This window comes from Metopolophium dirhodum, chromosome 4 (assembly GCF_019925205.1).
Source record: "Metopolophium dirhodum isolate CAU chromosome 4, ASM1992520v1, whole genome shotgun sequence".
Classification (NCBI taxonomy): domain Eukaryota; kingdom Metazoa; phylum Arthropoda; class Insecta; order Hemiptera; family Aphididae; genus Metopolophium; species Metopolophium dirhodum.
This window is the reverse complement of record NC_083563.1, coordinates 33,364,888-33,385,820: the sequence shown is the minus strand read 5'-3', so window position 1 is coordinate 33,385,820 and position 20,933 is coordinate 33,364,888. Positions and strand designations below refer to the sequence as shown.

The 20,933-nt window shown below is 27.3% G+C and overlaps 1 protein-coding gene across 1 annotated transcript in view; it reads right to left on the bottom strand.

Moving 5' to 3' along the window:
• The window catches only part of LOC132942367 (myb-like protein O), a 226,106-nt gene extending 210,767 nt beyond the window's left edge, over positions 1 to 15,339 (bottom strand). Inside the window, exon 1 of the mRNA XM_061010683.1 lies at positions 14,888 to 15,339. The gene's annotated coding sequence lies outside the window, so the exon portion shown is untranslated. The remainder of the gene's footprint in view (positions 1 to 14,887) is intronic.
• Between the last annotated feature and the right edge of the window lie 5,594 nt (positions 15,340 to 20,933).

Below are 20,933 nucleotides of genomic sequence, written 5' to 3'. Positions count from 1 at the left end.
TGAACGTAACCCTTACCCGCCGACCGGAAACAAAATAACGGTTTTCCTTTGACCACCTCACGCTGATGCACTCACTCCTTATAGTTCGCGCCTACGTTAATAGTACCTACGGTGATAACGATATTGCGGAAAAGTTACCGTAATAATAATGTTATGATGGAACATTATATCTCAGTTATTAAAGTTATAGTAACAATATTCCCGTCGTGGCCTGCTTACACGCGGATTCAACGATATCATCGTCGCGTTGTAGGTATGCATCGATATGTATAATATAATATTATTTTAACATTTCAAACTCTCGCCTCCGAGCAAACAGATTTTTTTTCTCGTAATTGCAACGAATATAATATTTGGTTTAGTTTAAAGAACTATTCACCAATCGCATGTTCATCCCTGTACCACCGTACATGTTTAATTAATGCATTCATTCAAACTCTGATATTTATAAAATTTTAAATCCATTTTTTAAATACTTTCATTTTGTTATAACGTTTAACAATGTAAAGCAATTTAAACCTATAAGTGGTATTTAATATATTATTGCCTTATAGGTAATAAATATTTGACATTACAAATTTTGTATGCAGCTATGGAGAATCAAAATTAAAAAAAAAAATCATTCGTTCAGCTATTTGCAAGAAAATAAATAGGGGTCTCCTTATATTATGCAATGCTGTATAGTAGGTTTCGAGTGTACCTCATAATTCTGTAGTTCGATATAACGGACGATGTGTGGTTTTAATTCTATGGTAGAAAAAATGTTACTGAGGGTAAATCGGTAAGAGATAGGTGAATCAGCATCTATTTTTAAGAATCGTTTATCGTGTATTATATTTATATTATTATTGGTATTTTTTTAATTCGGTTCGTTAAATTAATTTGTGCCAAAAACATTACATATTATAACTTAAAAGTAAATACCCACGAACTACGTATCGTAAAATAATGTGAATAGGGTTGTGATATAAATAGCATACAATTACCGTATGTATATATTTCGAAAATGTAAATGTGTAATTGTTTAGGTTTATAAAATAATAATTTACGTAATTTTGACAAGTTTCAAGTCACTACAATAAATATTTTTTAACTCCAAAAAAACTAAAATCAGTCGAGGAAAAACATTTATTTTAAAATGTAGTATCTAATTTTGTTAAACATTTTACTTCAAACTCGTTAAAAAAAACAGTGACTATAACCTATACTCTGTATTTGTATGTACCTATACAAAAACTTTTTTATCCGTATCATATCATTAAAATTTTGTAATTTATATCACTAATCCACTGACGTGTGTACACAATTATAAAAGCACCCGGAAAATGCGTTTTAAACGTGAGGATAAATTTTAAATTTATTAATTTTAACTACTTAGTGAACATTATGTTTTATGTAATATTATATTATACCAGACATTTATGTATAATTTTTATATTGTAGGTAAGTACTCAACTAGTGGCCTATAAAATATATTATTTTTAATTGGAAAATTTTAAATGTAAAATCAAGTGCTATTATGATTTTTAATTTCATAAGACATTTGAGATTGTCAATTATATAATATTATCTTTAAATAATAATAAGAAACAAATAACAGTACAAAGTTATTTAGGTAAAAGTAAGTACCTGTCTGGCTAATTTATTGTTCAGGGTTTGTAACCGAAATGGTTTTTGTAGGTTACGCGTTTCCGTTACTAGTTTAAAACTAGATTTGGGTTAAGACATATTTTATACCTATATTGAATTCGATTAATCTGATTTTTTGTGATGATTATAATTTTTTTTTATTGTTTTCCTTACAAAAAACGAAGTTTTTCTCATAAGTTTCTACGGAGGTTCCGCTGAGGAATCGCTTTATGGTAGGTATTGCAAAAATAAATTTAAACTGTTTAATGACTTACGTGTTAACTTCACCCAAAATTCCGCGCCACGCTATACACCTTCTTAAAACTCCCTACACACACTCGCTTCCGAGAATCATTTTAGGGTTTAGATAAGAGATTAACATCAAATATTTATTTTATCATAATTTTTTGGGTAAAACCTAAACATTAATACGTGACTTTTATGAGTAATTTTGGATAACGTTATTCACGAAATACAATTGTTAGATATGCCTTATGAGTTATGACTGATGGGGAAATCAAGTTTTAGATCCGAACTTGTGATTGACTTTTATTAAAATTTTGATTTCACTAGATATTTTATTATTTTTGTTAAAATAGTGTAGATAATAATATTATATGAGATACGTTTTATTAAATTTCTTAATTTTTTTTTAAGCACTTGTGGTGTGCCGATTTTTTCATAATTATGATTCCATAAAAATTGATAACTAGGTAACGGTGAATCGTATTGTTAAACGACGGATATACGACGAGATAACAAATAAAAACTATCATAATGCGTAGTTATAACCGTGAAAATATGCGAAAATAAACTTTTAAATAGGCTATGGTAAAAGTAAATGTATACAACTAAATCGTTTATTTGATAACTATAAATTTATAAGATATAAAAATAGTTTTTAAAAAAAATTAACATTTTAATTATGTATACCTTATGTTGAAATATTTGATGTTTATAATAATTAAGTTGGCTTAATGCAAAACAAAACATTTTAGAAACAAGAAAATTCGATTTCCCTTAAAAACGATAAGAGTTTAAAATATATAAAACGATAGGTTTCGTACTCAACAAATTTATTATTGAAATTGTCTACTCACAAAATATTATTTTATACCTTTTTTATATTTTGTAAACAGTTATAATTTAATTTCACTTCAATAATATGCACTAAGCCAATAAGTATTAAATGTTGTCAAAATATGCAATGATCTTCAAAAATCCAAAATTATAATAAGGAAAAATTAAATTGTGTACAAATTCACGCCCAAGTCACAACGTTTATTATGTTCGTACTTAATATATTATGAAAGAATGTGTAAGTCGTATTTCTACAAAAAATAAAATCGTTTTATATTTATTACCAGTTAGGTGTATCTTATAATTTATTCTGCATGTTTTGTCTTCTCGTCAACAGAAGTATACTTGAAAAACAAAAAGTGGGAGTAGTTACCGATTAAGTTCATAAAATCCTCATAAATTTATGTCTCAATCCAATAGTTCACTGTCAAAGTTAATACTTGGAGAGCTCGAACTTTGTGTTTTTGGAATAATTACGAGTTCGATTGTCCACGTAGATAAAATGTCAACTTTAAGTTCAATTTATACGATCACGATCATGTTTCATGTACATTCGCATAACCGTTTTTCAATTTGTAAGGTGTAGTTCGACCACCCAATAAAATCTTAATACAACGCGATGACAAATTGTTGATAACACTTTTTTTTTGATACTGCATACTATATTAATATTAACATCTACCATACTTGAAATATCGTCATAGTATAATCTTCATAAATGTAAACTAATATTTACGGTTTATTTATTTTTGTATTTATAATTTTATATAGGTACATGCTGAAAAAAATTAAACGAGAATTCTATAAACTACTCGTGGGTAGTGTGTATTATGGTTAAGTCGTTTTTCGTATTCAAATTGTATAGAAAAATTCTCAAATATAAATTAAGATAAATCATTTGTTACACTTTGTTATTTTTTTTTTACCATTACAAACAATATTCATAATACGTTTTTGGTAACTTATAAATTGTATTTTAAAATAAACAAACGTCAACTTTTGAATGTGATTATTTTTATCTCAACCTTTTTTATAAATATCAATCATAGTATTATATCCACAGATATAAAATACTATAATATATTTTATATCTGTGATTATATCCATTTAACAACGTATAATCAATTTATGGAAAATAAAAAAACATTATTAGAGTAGGTACTCATATATTAGCGATTTTTTCAGTTAATAATTTTTTTTCTAAGAATCATTTAAATAATATAATGTATAAATAGTGGTTAAACTAATAGATGGTTTAACTTAAAAATAACACAACATTATTGTTTCCAAACATAATACTATTTTTTTTATATGCACGTTGATAACATTCATTTTAAAAATTATGAAAATTACATTTTCTGGTATGCTTTTACAGCAAAGTTATTTTATACCATTATTTGTTTCAAATATTTTGTTATTGTTGTTTTTCAAATATATCCAGTGAACTGAACTGATTACTTTTATAATAGCATGAATCGTTTACCTTCATGATAATTTAATATAAAATTTAACATGAATTGAAGCAACATAATATTATATTATGAAGCTAAATGTTTAATGAATATTCAATAAATTGATTAAAATTAAAATTTTAAAAGCAAAATAATTAAAGAATTGTTAACTGTTGATAAAATATCTAATATTGTACAATATCCGTAATATAATAAATCATTTTAATTTAATTTTAGATACAAAAAAACAAAATTTAAAGATCGTTTGTAATGTTGAATTCTGTATTGAGCCAGTAAAGTGTTAAAACATTATTATGTAGCGTGCCATGTCACATTTTCTGAAAATCCTTTTATCCCTTCTCTGACCTAAATACGAATGAAATAGTTAACCTTTATTATATTTTGTACGGCCAAACATGAGGCTTAGTTCGCAGTGCTTATTGGGTTGAAAGGTACCTATATTGCACACTTACCGAGAGCCACTGGTAATTTATATCATATTGTAGTTGCTTGGACCGATAATTCACCGAAAACCTCAAAGTAACAAATATGTTTGATTCATTTGACCACTGGCCATCAACATAATAATATATTAGCTATATCGCCAACGTCTGATAGGTACGAGGGATACGAATACACATTTCATATTATAACGATGTATAAATTATTTAATTTATCAAAACTTTTAACTTTATTTAAGTAAGGTTCAAAAGCTCCAACCCTGAAACAATTTGTATTCTTTCGAGCATGAACAACTTTTAATAGTTAAATAATGATGGTTAGGTTATATTTATAAAACTTTCTCAAAAATGTTAACTTTAAATTTACGATGTATTTTGATAACTGTGAAATACGAATATTCAGAATAAATTATGAAAAAACATGTTTTACCTAATGGAAAATAAAATACAAGATAAACTATTAGTTTTTTTCAATGACTAATTTTTAGAAAAAAAATATTATGTTTTTTAGTTAATCTATTAAGGACTAAAATATTATAAATTTATATATACATGACATGTTGAATAAAACTATAATTATAAAAAAATATTCCTATACATATTTAATGCAGGCATAATTTACATATAAATTTACATACATTAAATTAATATACATTAATCATTAAATGTCGTCATATTTAAATATCCATTTATCTTAAGAATCAAAGAACACATTTTGTTAATATTCTATGATTGAAGAAATGTATGTAGGTAAATGGGCGTATTTATACATTATACACTTTACTTTTGTAGTTTTCGGGAGAAACAATAAAAAATGACAAATGATTTTTAAATAGTTAAGAAAATTAATAAATGAAAAAAAAATGGGCATAATATTAACTCAACACTAGTTTTTGACTTCCAAGGGATTTTTGTTTTTACTACTAATACACAACTATGTGGATAAAATGGTGAGCTTAAAATCATAAAATGTTACAAATGAAATATTTATGTACCTACATTACCTATTCAGATTACTTTAGCGTTTTGGATATTTAAAAATGACGATCATATTGTATTATTTTCATGCCTTAGTCGCTCACAAGTACTGTCTATAATATGAAGGTTTATTCTGTTTTATGCATAGATACTAGAAAGGTTTATTAGGTTTTTGAAGGAGAAAGATTCTTCACAAGACTGATATTTTTTATCGTCTTGTTCCATATTTTAAGAAGTCCCTGCGTGGCTGCGTCAACCACGCAAGTCTGATTTGAAGCCTGTTGAATATTATTTCATGACGTCTTGAAAATATTAAAGTTGGGCTTACACGTATTAAGGTTATAATTTTCTCGAGTTTGGTATTTTGGGTTGACTTCTGTTCATCCCACTGATTAAGTATGTGTCTTTTATTATACTTTCTTAATAATATAAATATGACTAGAATTTGGTGATTATGAGGTAATTTTTTTGACATAAATATCAATTGCAATTTCGTTGCTTTGAATTGCATTTTAGAAATAATATTGAAATGCACAAATATAATATGATTTTGTTTATATATTTAGCATTTAAAAATTTGGTTTGTTTGACACATAGCAAATAGCGATATTAAATGAATAAAAAAACATATAATAATATGGTTTTATGAAAATACTTATTTTTGATTTTCAAAAAAACAAAAAAATAATAAAAATAAAAATGCTTACTTACATAAAAAATTAGTTTAATCTGCTCAACATAATTAGGTATTTATAAGTGGATGTTTATATAAAAAACTTTATACTGTTATTATATGTTTTATCCTTTTTTTTTTATTTAAGTCAAATAAGGTACCTCGAATACTCCTTATTGTTTTAGTTTTTATACCCATGGTGTACAATACAATACGTTTCATTAATATAAACGCAGATATTATTTTTCAGCTTTTAATTTATAGATTATTCGAGACCAACTTATTTCGATTGTCCTATTTGTAGGATAGTATAGTAATTATATAATATTATAATTATTATTATAATTTTAATAATATTATATTATATTATACTATTTGTAGTAACAGTTGACTATTATAACCAGCCAAAAAATATATTTGTAATGTAGGCCAGTGAAAAAAATGTGCTGACTGCTGAGGCACCTAAAATGTAAACTAGATATAAGGCAAAATAAATAGGATGGCCGGGGGTAATACGTATGTACTACGAAACACGTTTTATTGTTTTTAATCTGTGTGTGTGTGTGTGTGTGTGTGTGTGTGTGTGTGTGTGTGTGTGCGTGTGTTTATAATGTTTATATGATATGAGCATATGATCTGAAACTGATTAATTTATGGTCATTGAGGACAAAGGTACTACATTTCATACTTATATCTACCTACATTTGAATACTAAACTGAAACCTGTTAATTCATGGTATTTTAGTCACCTTATCAGAAGTAGAAGTATATGAGCTGAAAGTGCATACGACATATTTTTTAGAAATATCTAAGAATAGATAATATAGATAATAATGTTAAAATTAATCAAACGTCAAGTAGTTTTTATACCTATATCTAAAATTTAATTATATGAAACAAACTTATCTCGCCATCGTATTAGTCTATATTAATTATTAATTAATTTTATCACATAACTATTTGAAGTGTAGAAGTAAATTAAATTCTGCTTTTAACGTATGCGTTGCTTATAGGAGGTATAAATTGTTAATTATTTTGCTTGTATTTCTATAATTATGTTCAACAAATGGTTATTATTTGAATTAGGTTCATGGCTATCGTTAATGCTATATTTTTATGTCTGCTAGAACAATGACGCTGCCGATACCCATAAAACGAATACGAAATAATATACGTTTGTTAATCCATCCAAAATCGTTGTGATAATTCTGCGATTAATTATTTGGACTGTCGCGTTACACAGCTAGTTAATTAGTTTAGTTTTGTATGGGTATTAATAATAACAATACATTTGGTACTTGGTTTCAAACTGTCTATAATATTACAGCAATTATAATCGACGAAGAGCTTTAAATTCAATATACAAGATGTTTCCTTGATGTTATCTACAATGCATTTACCTGCGTAAAATGTAGGTATAATGGTAATAATGGGCGAATTGACGGTAAATGGGGTTCAACTCTGACAATTTATACTAATTTCATCATCATACTTTAGGAGATGAAAATTCTTGATTTGTGAATATACTCAAAGAAGAACGTTCCTTTGACTATTCGAAACGATAATCTTTAACAAGACATGCGTAATCACAATTACCGTAGATCGTTGGATTATCGCGTTTGTCTTTTAGGTATGCCCATTTTGTCTCTATCACTCATTAAAACGTCAACCAATTGTATTACTGTCTACTACAAAGTTTAAATTTGGTTTATGGTGGAATTACTCGGGATGGAAAGATATACTTGTATTAGCCATTAGGTAATTATAATATCATCATTGGAATTAGTTATTTATGTGAATACACATCAATATTATGCAACCCTAATATTAAAATATTTGATTTGTAACACAATTCCAACGAATTATTACGACTCACATAATAATATGCAATACCATGCTCTTGGATAATATAAAATACGTAATAAGTACTATATTATACGTTGTGACTTGTGATCACTAAAAGGTAGAGTTTTGAGTAATGATGCAACTAGTTTTTGTTTATAACTAATCGTTTCTAAATTCAAAGTAACAATTTTCAATAGGTATAAAAATCCTGCAACCTACTATATTTCTTTAAATGTGTCAAATTTTACTTAAGATCCTAATTAAACAATTGATACTTAAACTTCATCTATAACCACTTATTGAATACTAAATATAGAAATAAATAATATCTTTTACAGATATGTTCGAATAAACTACCACTTAACTATGTAATTTAATCTAAAACATAAATGAAACGTCACTTTGACAAAAAATGTTTGCTGGAAGTCATTTATGTTTATTAGAAATTAAAGTGGATATTTTAAATGGTATAAGAGTTGAACCAAATTAAAACAGTCCAAATAATTTTAAATGGAAATTATTTTCATCACCATTATAAACAATGTAATATAGGTACTCCAGGCTACAGAATGTGTACAATAGAACTGTCAGAACATTCAGAACCCAGAACCAAAGAATGTTAATCATAAAGAAATGAAAACGAAATAATATTTCTTCTACAAAATAAGGTATCTATTTTGATATTTATTATATATTATATATATATTTATAATAAAATGGGAAAAGTGTAATACAAATCATAAATATTATGAACGTTTTTAGATGAAAACAAAATAGGTTTATAATAAATTTACTAGTATGAAAAAGATAGATTATCCCGTAATAAACTTGATAACTATAGTAAAATAATGAATATAACAGTCTAGAACAAATATATACAAGGAACTAAAGTATACCTAATTAATCTAATTAATCAAAATTGAAATCGTAATTAATAAAGTTTTTTTTTTTTAGTTTAAAGATACTGAATCTGGTGTAGGTACCAATTAGACCTTGAATGTGAGTATAACAAAAAATTGGTTTTCCAATTTCGGGGACTTACATTTTTTTGAAGATTGGTTTACCTATATGATCGTTTTGAAATACATTTAAATAACATTTTTCAGCTAAATAATTAGTCAAGATATACCCTTTAAATCATATTAAAACATATTTTGAACAAAAATATTTGAATCTCGTTTAAAGTAACGTATTTATTTACTATAAGAGCTATTTTTCTTTTAGATAAAATGTAATTTTATCAAATATCATTGGTTTTAAGAATATAAACATATTATAATCAAGATAACGTATCAATAAATTACTTTATACTCATAATACTATAATTCCTTCAAAATAACTTAAATATTATGTTGTACTTGTTACGTTATAGTCTTTGTTCAAATAAAAATGTATTATATAAATATTAAAAATATTATCATATTTTATAATATTTATTCTTCTTTAAGATACAATTAAAATAGATGTTTGATTTAATAAATAATTAAAACAATAAAATGTACGAGTAAAAACTTTGTCTAATTTTATTTCGTTAAAATTTATCATGACTAAAATATCTGAGTTTACAAGTTAAGAGTGAATATTTTTCAGAAATAATAATTTAACAAAGATTTTAATAAATAATTAGTACAGATATATCTATCATTAAACTTTTATTTGTGAACAATATCAACATAATATTTTGAATTCAGTAGATGGAAAAAGGAAATACAGTTATTTGACTTTTTAATTAGACAGAACTTCACAGTGTTTAAACAGATAAACGGTGAAAAAAATAATACTTAAATTAAAAATCAATTGGTTTCATTAAACATTTTATTTTTTATGAATTCTTAATTATGATAATCCAACAATAATTTGCAAGAGTGAGGGAATCATGTAAATCGTAATATATTTTAGTGTACATTTATAAGTACGTTACAATATATAATATAATATTAATTACCCATTGTAGACTGTTTTGCTTACTTTGAAAATTGTAATATATTAAACAAAGTTTAAAATACGCTTTATAAATTATAATATTATACTGCCTCATTACTTTAAGACAACAAGATAATTAGTTAATAATTAAGTTTCAAGATATACATATATTTTTAATTTATAATATTTAAAAAAAAAAGTACATTACCAACAAATTACGTTTCATAACTTTTATACTTTTTGAATTAGTTATTACATTTGTGGATTTGTCCAAGACTCAAATAAAATACCCATTTTAGTAATTACGGAGCAAAACATATGGCACATAAATCCCTCTCCCCTCATCACCATCAACATATTTTAAACTTAACTTGTTAATATTGTGATAATATATGTTAAGCGATTCAATAATATTTAAGCCATGTATTCAAACAAATATTTTACTATTTTACTATAGGTATCGAAGTATACTTAATGTGTAAGGTATAAAATCATACCCACTAATCAAAAAGAAAAAAATATAATAAATAAATAAAAAAATAATCTTATGGCATTCTTATATTTGGAAAGTTATATTGTGCATTACATTTTTGCCACTGTGTACACTGTACACTGTTCACACATTTTTGTTGTCAGTAACTAGTTTAAGTTATTAGGATTTATGTAACAAATCAGTTTTTAGAATAGAATATAACTGTTATAAGCCATAGGAATGAGCATGCAAATATAATTATCTATCTTCAATCACTGCAGTACAAAAATCATAACAGTGTTATTTATAATTCCCGCTAAGTTACCAGGATTTCTATTCAGTCTGGGTAATGTTATATTTTACATTTTCAATAATAAATATTTTTAATAATTTTAAAGCAACTATTGAGTTCATTCTTAAATATATAGTTTTCTTAAATACTGCAAGCATCAATACTCCTCACAATATTCATGAGAAAAAAATTACCAGAAAACGTTACTAACACCATTGCAAATCAATAATTTAAGTATTATTTGAAATCAATTATTGTAATATATTGTGTTTAATACATATTTCTAAATATTTTTATCGTGAGTGATAAAATAACATATTTTGTGTTATTCATCTTTTTTTATTGTAATTTCAATTCCTACAAAATACAAAAACATTGCTTGACCCAGTTTTGAATCGTTAAATGTGCAACAAGTACCACCTATCATGAATAATTTAAAGCATGCGCGTGATTGTAGAAGAATGACTTAACTTGGCAGTTTAGCCGTATGACAAGGTTGAATATGGAAATTGGCAGACATTCCCTGACCCTAAAGTCGTATACGTCCAGGAATCCTTTGGGGTTTTTTTTCTGTGTACTGTTATCTTATTTATTTATTTATTTATTTATTGTAGAAATATTATGCTACGATATTTGGTTTGAACGTATAAAAATGTATTGAATGCAGCAAAAGTAAACGTAGCATATAATGCACTGAAAAATGTAAATACTATATAAAAATTATCTGATGCCAGAATTTATCACCTAAATGCAACCACATAATATGATATTAATCATTTCATACAATTAAACAAACCCTCATTAATTTAAATGTAGTTTACAGAGTGGGTCATGGCTGGTAGACGAGCACACACAATATGATTTTCACCCTTAGAGACTAATAACATTATTTTACTGTTTCCACATAAGTCTTATTAAAATCATTATTATGATTACAGTTATTAGTACATTTTTACTAATGACCAACATGGAATAATATGTCATATTAGTTATCATTTATTAATATCCCAATAATATATAAATGTAATTATAGTAAAATGCATGGACAATTTGAGAAAGAAAAGTAAGGTATAATAATTGTTTTCAAGTATTTAATTAAATGTACAATATTATCATCATTAGGTATATATATTAATATATTATTATTATAGGTTCAGTTATTTTTAAAATATTTGATATCTATAAATAATAATAAAAACTATTTTTTTTTCTTGAAGTTGTGAACGATATTTTAAGGCAGATATTTTCTTAAATTATGATCCAATATTCATCGAATTACTTTATTTTTAACAAATATACAGAATAAATTGAATTATAAAATATTCAAAAAAAAATTATTTTTAAGTTAACTTTGTAATTTAATTTTTATAATATAACGGTAAATTGGTAATTGGAGAAAAATGAAAAAAAAAGTTTTTGCAAAATATTATTATATTTAGGTTACCCACTCGTTGAAAAATAAAATATTAAACTTAGAAGATTAATTGAAAATGTACATTTCAGCAAATCCAAATTTATACAGGACCTTATATTGTAGTACACTGCTATATCAATATTGAACTGATCCATATAGTAAAATTATAATAGGACGTATTAAACTCTATTATATAACTAATTTATTTATTTATTAAAACGTTAATAATATGGAATTAATATGTCAACATTGTGCAATCTAATAAGTACAGTATATATTATTTATAAATATAATATATTTAATACGAAACAGAATAGTTTTTTTTTTGTTTATGTCATCAATCGATTAGTATTTATCATTATTTTAGATTCTGAGCGATGAATGTATTGATTTTTACAATTATGTGTGTTTTTTAATTTAATTTTTTATTTTTGTGTCTGTCATCACGGTTAAGGGCAGTAAAACTGCTCCAATTTTCTTCAACAGTATCTTGGGAAAGTGAATCTGGTAAGTGCATTCGGAAGGCCAAATTTTCAATAGTTTTCAAAAGCGCCAGAAAAAAACAATATAGGAAAAACGGGAATTTTTACTCAAAATCGGTTTTTGACAAAATTTAATTTTAGTTTTTGGTGTAACTTTAAAACAAATGAACGTATAAATATGAATTTTTCACTGGTTGTTTATATTTGCATTTTCTATATACAATAAAATTTTCAAAATATTTTTATTTGTTTTGAACTGTTAAGAAACAATTTTCCCGTTTCCAATTTTATTAGTCTTTTTTTCTGTGAATGTCAATAAAACTTTATTTGTTGGGTAAAAAGCTTGAAAATTTAATACAAGGCACCTACTATATTATTACAATGACAATTGAAAAGTATTCATTGAATATTAATTATATTAGCATTTTCTATACACAATAAAATTTTGAAAATAATTTGACTCTTTTTGTGCTGTTAACGGACGTTGTCGGTTTTCAATTTTTTAATTTTTTTTTCAATAAATATCAATAAAATTTCATTTGTTGGGTAGAAAAGCGTGAAAATTTAATGCAAGGCTCCTAATGTATTGTTACAATAGCAGTTGAAAAATATTAAAAATGCATGGCAAAATTTATCAAATTTAAAATGTAATAATTGTTTTGTAGTTAAAAATTTATAAAATGTTCAAATTTTATAGCTAAGGTTTTAAATTTTAAAACAAGGCTTCACGTAAATAGGTTATATATAAATTACTTTATTCACAATAATATCATCAAATATACTTGGTAACATCATAGACTGACCGTTTTCGCTCAGAATCGTTTTTTTATACAATGATATTATATCATTGAATTCAAATTTAACACCATCCATTACAGTGACCCACTTGTAACATACTGTACAACAGAGCAACATCCACTTACCCACCTTCTTTAAGGTTGGATTTTCAATATTTTATATTTAGTAAGGATAAACAATATTTGACAGATAATGATCCAACTTTATCAAGTATAAGCAATATTCGAGATAACAAATTTCGCATCAGAAAAATTATTTTATTTATATTTTAAGACGTTTATTGAACACTATTGTTTCCACTCAAATAATACAGAGCTGATATTAATGTCTATTTTATGTCTCAAACAGGTGGTGTACAATGTATTTTATGTCCCTATTAATTTAAATGAGTTATTTAAAAGTGACTTTGACTTTATGGAGTTTAACACTTTTGATATTATTTAAAATGAATTAAATGTTTAAAAATGATGACTGATAAAAAAAATGGTTTATATGAATTGGATAAAATACCAATAGTAAAAATACTGATTGAAAATCGATATTAGAGTGTACATATTTCCATTTTTCTATGAATGAGAATAATTACAATCATACGAATACATCTATTTAAATATTTATAGTTTTTACTATACAGAGTAGAACCTTTTAGGCATACATTATAATTTTATTATCTAGTATCTACCAAATTATAGAAAAAAATATTTAAAAGACTAAATATAGTACCTATAATAAACCCTGGTGTGATAAATTAAACAAAAACGAGTTAGGTGCTCCAATCAAAAATACAAATAGAGTAAATAAATGAAATACATTTGATTTGTTTACTTGTTCGTATCAGAACATTTTACTTTAATATTAAGCCTAATAAATAGGAATTATTAAAAGTTGTTAATATTTAGATAAATATGTTATATATTATAAAGTACATCATCAATATTTAAAAAATATCATTATGTCCTTAGAAGTATTTCTGAATTAGCTGTTATTGTAAATAGAACATTTCTATTCAGTTTGACGTTATTAATTTTGGGTTGCGTGCATTTTTGTTTCACACTATAATTCATAGTATAATACAATATTGTGATGCACCGTCACCTGATATGATCAATATGTTATTCAATATCCACGTAATTATTATGCATATTTATTACGTAAAACGTCACGAATCATCGATGCACTACTTGGTCTCTCTATTTATCTGGTCGTATTATGGATTAGTTCGTATAATATCGCAAACATAAAAATCTTTTACACAAAGTATTTCAACTATTCGGAAATATTTTAGAATAATATTATAACGAGCGACGACCGTCTAATGACTAGTAATGTAATAATAATAAAAAAATGATAATAATAATAATAATAATCACAATATCATATTATACTCACGTGTTTGGTGCGATGGCAACGATCGTAATTTTGTCGATGACGGCGGCGGTGACAGTGGTCATTCGCCGCGCTTAACCCATCGGGGACGGCGTAATGCAAACGTCTGTGGATGGGGGAGGGGGTAGCGGGGTGGTATAAAACGCTAACGGAAAGGGTTCTCTGGGGTCGGGAGGGGGTTTGAATTTGATGACAAAAAAATTTCCCCGAAAAACGTATCGGCCGTCGATCCGGAACGGGACTGGACCGGAGTGTATTTCGTCGGTGGGGGGGGGGGGGGGCTCGCGGACCACAACAGCGGCGACCGACTGTACGTGGGTGCGAGTGTCTCGCGGGTGCGTGTGGTGCAGCGATCGTCTTCGCGCGCGCGCGCGCCGCCGCCGTACGACTTGACCGGCGCGTGTGGCGTGTCCGGCCGCGGGAGGAACGCGCACGTCGTTGATGCTCCGCGGACGGCCGACTGAACACGTGTGCGCGAAAAACCGCCGCCGCGGGTTCGACAGCCGACGATGGCGGCGGCGGGACGACCGTTTTTTTTTTTTCCCCGAAGAGAGCGCGTCAGGCGGTAGCGCTAATCGCCCGGCACGCTCCTATGGTGTAATATAATATTATTATTATAATATGCCTATGCGACACGCGAGACCAATCAGCGGTCTCCGACCATATCGTCGGGACTATGCACAACAATAATATTATTCCGTCGGCGTAAAAAAATATTAAGCTAGTCTTCGGGTGAGTCGGACGTGTCGGCGTTTTCACCAAGGGATTGGGGGGGGGGGGGGGTAAGGGGAGGTGGTTAGTGTCGCACGAGTTATTGTTATTTTTATTTTTCATGGCGAGGAAAAGTCAACTTAACGATCCAAACCGTAACGTCGCGACTTCTATGATATTTGTAAAAAAAAATAAAAATACATATTATAAAACTGCGTACCTACGCCCAAACACGCAACCGTTGTCTGTGCTTCATAATATTATTATACACTAATAACTACATAATATTAAGATTAGTAAATAACCTCCTACAGATTGCCACCCTTAAATGTTGGAGCGATTACATTTTAGAATTAATATCTACTAAATATTATACTAGAAATAAAGAAAGTTTTATTAATTACCTAATTATGTTTCCAAGACTTATTTTAGATCGCCGCCTGCAAATATATTGATGTCAATAGGAAATACTATAGACATTTTTTTTCAAGTTGATAACCAACTTATCTCGGCTCCATACAATAACTGTCCGTTTTTTTCGATATTTGAATACTTTTCTTTTTTTTTGTTGTCATTAAAAGAGTTTTTATTTAATCTGATGTATAGATAGAACAATTGAATGAATAATTAAAAATACAATAAAAAACTCCCAGTGGAGGTACCACGACATGATAAGATATTTGAATACTAATGTTATTTTATAAGCATTTTTAAATTGTTGAACTGTATCTCCTTTAAAATACCAAAAATTATATATGTAGGTAAAAATGTAAATATGTGGATTACTTAAAATATTATATACGTACTATAAGTTATTATCTACATTGGTTTTAATAAAAACCAAAAACAAGTACTTTTTTATAAACATTCTACTGTCACATTTTCATAAAATCCGATGTTTAAATTAAAAACAAAAAATATCAGTATTTCATTGAATTAAAAAAAAATATAATTAGTAAGCTAAATTGTTTAAAATGTATTGCTTACTACTTACTACGTAGTACGTATGCACCTATATTATTACTTATTATTTACATACTATTTGGAATTAATAAAATATTACAAACCATCTCTACTTATAATCGTTTTTCATCGGATACCTACAATGGTATACATTGAATTCAAATGTAGCTCATATCCATTACAGTGACCTACTTAATGATGAGGTACGGTGTACACTTGACACATTCTACCCACCTATACAGTTAGACTGACTTCTCTGGTTTTTTTTTAAGAGTAGAAAGCGAATAAAATTATGTACTGCCTTTCGGAAAAGAGCTGAGAAAAAACATTTATTTCTTGTGAAGGCTAGAAGGGTGGCAAATGGTGGTATTTTAAAATCTACCCCCCTGCGGTATATTCTTTAATGTGGCAACTGGTACTAAGGTGATTTAATGTCTTGTGTGTGGGAGCTTACATAAAATTAAATATTATATAATGTGTAAGTCGGCAGCAAAAACGAATGTGTCTGTAGCGGCCTCTAAATAATATGCTATGGCGAACAATACTATACGCAGTTAGGTACTATAATGTTAATATTTTCTTCTAGTGTAACGGCAGAAGGTTTTTATTAATAAATTAAAAATCGATAAGCTAATTATTATCAGAATACAAATATAATACAATTATAAAAGATGATATTATGTTTTATTTATTTATATAATCCTGTATGGATTTAGATATTAACATCAGATAATGAATGTGTTTTAAAATAATTAATGTCCAACGTAAAAATGTATTTTCAAAATTTGAATTATGTATAACACTTATCCTAAAGTTTAAAATACATAACTAAGTAAATATGAAATATTATTTTATCATATCCAGGTAATGACGTTTCAAACAAAATTTAATAAGAAAACTAATTTTTTTGTCTATGACAACGATTTTATTTTAAGATCAACGGCAGTTATATTATTATAACTCCATCTGTAGTTTTGGAGTAAACTGTAATGTAATTTGAAAATTAAATTGAATGAATACTTGGTTAGTGTTACGTTATAGGGAATTCGAAATAAAATAAAATTTTTTTACATTACAATAAAATTTAATTAAGGAAATTAAAATATATCAAAATTAAATGGCGTTGAATAACTACAAAATACAAAATTATGTTATAAACTTTGCAACTTTGCACTGTAGTAGTGTTCTTAAGGAATATATTGTTGTACTATTATACTATACCACTGAATTCAATAGTGCACCGGTTAAAGTTTTGATGTGTGACCTAGGTACCGAAATATTGACGTATACCTTGTTTAAATAATGTGGTTATAATTTGTTTCTATTTATGGAGATTTTTTCACGAATAACATTCTTGTTCCCACCTCGCCACGTCCTAGGTAACGTTGCCGATCAATACATTGTATATTTTAATAAAGGTTTAGGTAAATTATATGACGTTATACAGTTGATTAATATATTTTGACAGTAGGTATGTATCAGCCAGTAGAAAGTTTTTGTTTACATTAATCACACAATATTCTAATGTACAGTGTCAAGTTTATTATAATATTATTATACTATCCATTATAATAATATGGCGTTATGCACCTAAATATGTTATTATTATTATGTTGTTTGATTGTTTGGAATCTGCAAAAATGTAAAATAACAATATTTGTTGTTCATCCGTCGAGTACCAATCTATTATAATACACTAGCTCGTATATACATAATATGACTGCGCATTATGGCCCACGACATATATGGACAACTGCCACTATGCGAAGGCTTTTGTCGGTTCTGCGTCGCACACGGGAGTCAAATAGGTATTCGTACTCGCGTGTTGTACGCGATATTGCCACGTCTGTCATTGTGTGATGGTAATTTTTTTTTCAATTCGTATTTTTCCATCGCCGATATTAAACCACCGTCCCTCCCCCTCGTCACGTCATATTCTGTAGAGCATTCGTTGTCGTCCGTGTGTTTAGCGGGTGTGTATGACGTATACCTTTTTTATACAATATAATATAGGTATTTTAATATAATAATATAATATATATATATGCACTGTTCGTTGCAGTTATGTCACTTATGGCATGTTTTTTTTTTATGGTTCATATGCATCAGTGATGGTTAATCTGATGTTTTAGGGGTGTCCGATGCTAGTACTTTTTTACGACCTTGCACGACGAAAAACCCAGTTATGATAAATATATTTATCCGGCGTAAACGTCGCGTGTCGCCCCAAAAAACATAGCAGTTCGAATACTTTGTTTCGTCCCCACGGTTATCCACAGATAACAAAAAAACACAACATTACTATTGAATTACTAATATGGTTCTTGGCGATATATCATTCGAATCGCACGTGTCCAAACTCTCGTTCCTGCCTATTCCCATAATTGATTTTCTGTGTAAACGTTAAATCTGCAAGCCGGTTCGTGAGTAGACGTCGTGAACAATTCCTCTTTCACCCCTCCCACCATGTGAAAACCCATTAGGTATTTGTCAAACGCACGCGTGTTCGTTAAGCGGTTAATTATTATTTCGCTTTTCCCTTGGACACACGATATGCCCACCACACGTGGAACTTGTCTCGAGTGCGTGTACTTAGCCGGCTGCTAACGCGAACATCGTTTTGCGTCTATAAGGGTATTTTGTTTCTATCGGGAACATTTTCTAGAAGCCAGGCCGCGGTAATAAGGATAGCGTATTTATTTATTTTTTTTAATTTTAGACTATCGGAAAACATTGGAATGCAAAGACTTTATAATGATCTATTTGAGTTTGTTGCCATGTTTCGGAACATAAAATACACATCGATCTTTAACATTGAAAGTATTTCCCGGTAGGAAATGTTTTGATGTTATTGGAACTTGATGTTAATATAAGTGAGATACAGTAGCAACAAATGAAAGGAAAATGCAACTACAAGAATTTACGCAACGTTAGTTACCCAGAAAATCGATTATAATTTGTATTACAAGTCATTGAAGAATATATTTTGTACAGACTTTAAATTCAAATTTTTACAAAAGTCTTAAAAATAACGAAATTCTAAAAATAATTTTGTATTTAAAATTTTTAATATTTCAATATTAATATTACTACGAATTTAAAGTAAAATACGTTACTTTTGAAGGTTTATTTTACTGGAATTAAATAAGTTAAAATCAGCGTAAATCTACATTATTTTTTATGAGCGTTTGAAGTTTAAATTTCGATGACATTGATTGTTAATCGTACAATTTTTTCTTAAAAATGATTTTTCTCAAACGATTTTTGTCATATAATATTATTAAAGTTTCTATACTTATTTAGAATACCTACTATGCTTTGAGGATTTTAGAAGTATTTTTAAGTAGAAATTGTATTTATCCATGATTAAATTGCAGTCCAAAAACTTTTATTTTTATTTTTATTTCGAGCCCTTATGAAATTTTAACATTTAAACATGAATGAAATACTGTTATATGATATATTTTTACTAAAAATAAATCCAAAAACTTCTTAGATGTATTACTGAGTATACAATTATAGTGTTATGATGTATATTATACCGTTATACTAATTATTCTATTATTTTTTTCGTATATATTTGGTATAAAATGTCTGTAATAATTTAGTTTATAAGGTTGAAAACCAATAGCAGTGTATGACTACCGGGTAGCTTAGTGGTAGAATATTCAGCCGGCAAGCGAGAGACTCGGGTTCAATACCCCGTCCGGAGCTATATTTTGGATTTTTTTTCTCTGAACTCGGCGGTATAGGGTTGTTCCACACTAGTACACTACTCTTTGTTTATTTATAGTTTTAATGTTAAAACTTAAGAGTAGTTTGAAATTTATAATTATACGATTTTTAAACATTTAATTTGGCATATTATTATTTTCATTGAAACATGAATTTTTCTTAAAAAAACTGAGTTTATACTAATAATAAAAATATTATTCTTACAAAAAATGACAAATTTTTGACCTGGACTTGTTACTGGACTTATTTTGTGTGAAATGGTGAAAAATAATTATTTCCTTAGATACCACTTAATGGTATACTATAATATCTTTTGAATATCGAGAATAGTACCTATATTATATTAATATAAATACCCAGGAAAACAATAACTACATTATAGCTATTACCTATTTATATTTTTATTGAATAGTATTAAATCAACTTAATTTTATTTTAGGTTCAATGAATAAATTTAATATTATAAATTTGATGTTCACCATCGTCCATCGCCGGCTATATTAAATAAGTCGAGACAATTTCTACTACCAATTAACGCTCATTATTTGTTCCATTGGATTAGACCATTCGATTAGAAAATTGTTGTATTATTATATTTTTTTAACTTGTTTCTGAATAGAAGTTTTCGTTATGATACTAT